At 42.6% G+C, this 2,554-nt stretch overlaps 1 protein-coding gene across 1 annotated transcript in view; it reads right to left on the bottom strand.

Annotated features, from left to right (window-relative positions):
* The window catches only part of LOC101863045, a 62,244-nt gene that overhangs the window by 45,774 nt on the left and 13,916 nt on the right, over positions 1 to 2,554 (bottom strand). The window lies entirely within an intron of this gene.

Raw genomic sequence — 2,554 nt, 5'->3', positions numbered from 1 at the left:
CAAAACCCCGTTGGTATCGTTATAGCTAAATGAGCCAGTAGCATTCAAATCGAATGCTCTCTACTACTGCAGCTGCTTTAACACATTGTGTGACGTAAGCCCAGGCCTCGCTTTCCACCTGGCCTGAGCACCCTGGCGGCTTCAGATCAAGATCGAAACTATCCCACCCCTCCCCCCACACACACACACGCGCGCGCCTCCAGAACAACAAACTGTAGTGAGAATTCTCATTCATGTGCTCGTCACCAAATACTTTCCTTTTCATTCGAAAACTTAGTGACCACTAGCAAATGACAAGACTACAAAACCACAAATTGACCCACGGAAGCTGCCAAGTTCATGAACAGAGCCATACTAACACTAAAACACGTGTGGAGTGTGAAAGAATAAAATTGCAACGAAGAAAATTACAGAGTAACATTTGACCCAGTTTGTCAAGAGGATGAATTATTTTATAAACGGTTTCACTTTAAAGACAAGTTTTTATCTCAGCTCTCACTGATGACTTTTTAATTCTCATTTTAACCATTCGTATCCAACATAAAAACTATATCCTGCTTGAAGGCCTATTCTTACTTCCCAGAGGTAAACAGGGGTTTCTATGACAGTGCTCTTCAAATAAAGAAAAATAGCACATACCCACAGAGATGTGAACGATCCTTTACCAGTTTTGATGTGCCTCTAAGGCTATTACTTAAAATATTCGAATGCAAAATGGGGTGAGTTCAAGTTCAAACTCTTCGCACGGAAAGTTGTGACGTCATGGTGGGAGAAGGTGGGGGGGGCGCATTTTCACATATACACACCTGGAGATGTTTTTCACAACAAGATGGGGCCTGTCACGCTCGCAGGTTATCATTAACGAGTAACAATGTGGATTTTGACTCCCTGGTGTTAAAATAAGTTAAATTTATCTTTTGCAAATGACGTCACGGCGACCCACAGGTGGCCCCACGGAGATTGGAGACCCCGGATGTGCGTTCTAGGTCTATCTATTTCCAAATAACGTCATAGAGGTTTAGTAAGACTGCTACTGACTACTTCCAAAGAGGCTATGACAACGGCGACAACAGTAAGCCATAAAAACCCCTCAAAGACCTAGATCTATAACCCGTCCGCACATTATTTAATTGTTAAAGCAGTTGTGAACATAATATGTTAAATTGCATGTTTGAAAGAAAAGCACGACCATACAATAAAGGTCATTTAGTGCAGTGAAAAAGCAAGACAGATGGACAGAAATTGCAGAGAGAAAGAAAGCGGAGACCTACCATTTGCGCCCTCCAACCCCCCCCCCCTCCAATTTAAAGTCTTAGTAAGATGGTAAAAAATTTTGATGATGGGGATATTTGACTTCAAGTCCTTGGGGGCCTGCCGAACCGCCTATTCAGCAGCCATAACAGTTTTCACTAGACATTTCCAGTAATCTTCAGATCAAGATAATTTTTTATCATTGTCTTACTACCAAACTTCTATAGCGTCACCTTTCTAGAGTCAATCAAATGGGATTTGGCGAAAAACCAGTAAACAAACAAACGCCGCTCAAGGTACAGAACAACTCAAGGAGTGCATGATGTGGGGCAAACACGGGCACTCATAGTTCGCCATTCATATCTCTGCTCGGATGCTAACAAAAGACTAAAATCATCTAAGTCTTTCACAGTCTTCGATCGGTATAAGTTCTCAAAATTGTTCTTGGCCTACCCCCGGATCTTAGGCCTATTATCTTCCTCCAGTGACAGAAGGATGTTCAAGTCTTCTAAGAGGATGAAAGTGCCCCACAAACTGCATCTCTAAGAAGCAACATTTCTGTTGCCTCTTTTTTGTTTTCAATACCTCAAGCAATTGCCAAGCTTTCGCTGCTGTATAGAAGCGCTGACCACATGTAGCTTTTCATACATGTACTTTAGATGTCACTGAGACGATTCTATTTTTAAGGACTTAATTGCACTGAAACCGTCTTTAGCTATTGCAACACTTCGTTGTATGCTCACAGCCATGTAAAAATGCAATGCCCTTGGCTTGTCTTCAAACTGTTTCCAGTCCAGATTTTACCAACACATGGTCGTATAAAGACAAAAGAAGAGTGGTGCCCCAGTGATTGAATGTGATTTTCGATGTTTTACGCCAGCAGCCACACAACAATTTAGTTCATAATTTAAGACGCTAACTGCTTCGACCCTGCTTGCCAAAGCCAAACGAGGTTGGGAGGGATACAACCTTCCTGGCTGCCAGACTATAATAAAAGAGCACACGATGAGTGTATGAGAGTATGTGTGTGGGATTTTCTAGTAGAGGTTTTACGGCGCTCGCAACTGCATAAGGTCATATGAGCGCCAGAAGATTAGTGGTGTCACAAGAGAGTAACAAACATAAAAAAAAGAAAAAGGGGAGATAAGGACGATAGATGTTTGATAGGAAACAAGCAGCAAACCACACCAGAGCACCTGCCAACCACCCATATGTGTGTGGAAGGAAAGTGGTGAGCGGCAGAAAGAGAGGGAGAGAGAGAGAGAGAGAGAGAGAGAGAGAGAGAGAGAGAGAGAGAGAGAGT

Source organism: Aplysia californica, unplaced genomic scaffold, assembly GCF_000002075.1.
Source record: "Aplysia californica isolate F4 #8 unplaced genomic scaffold, AplCal3.0 scaffold00453, whole genome shotgun sequence".
NCBI lineage: Eukaryota > Metazoa > Mollusca > Gastropoda > Aplysiida > Aplysiidae > Aplysia > Aplysia californica.
This window is presented reverse-complemented; position numbering and strand designations above follow the sequence as displayed.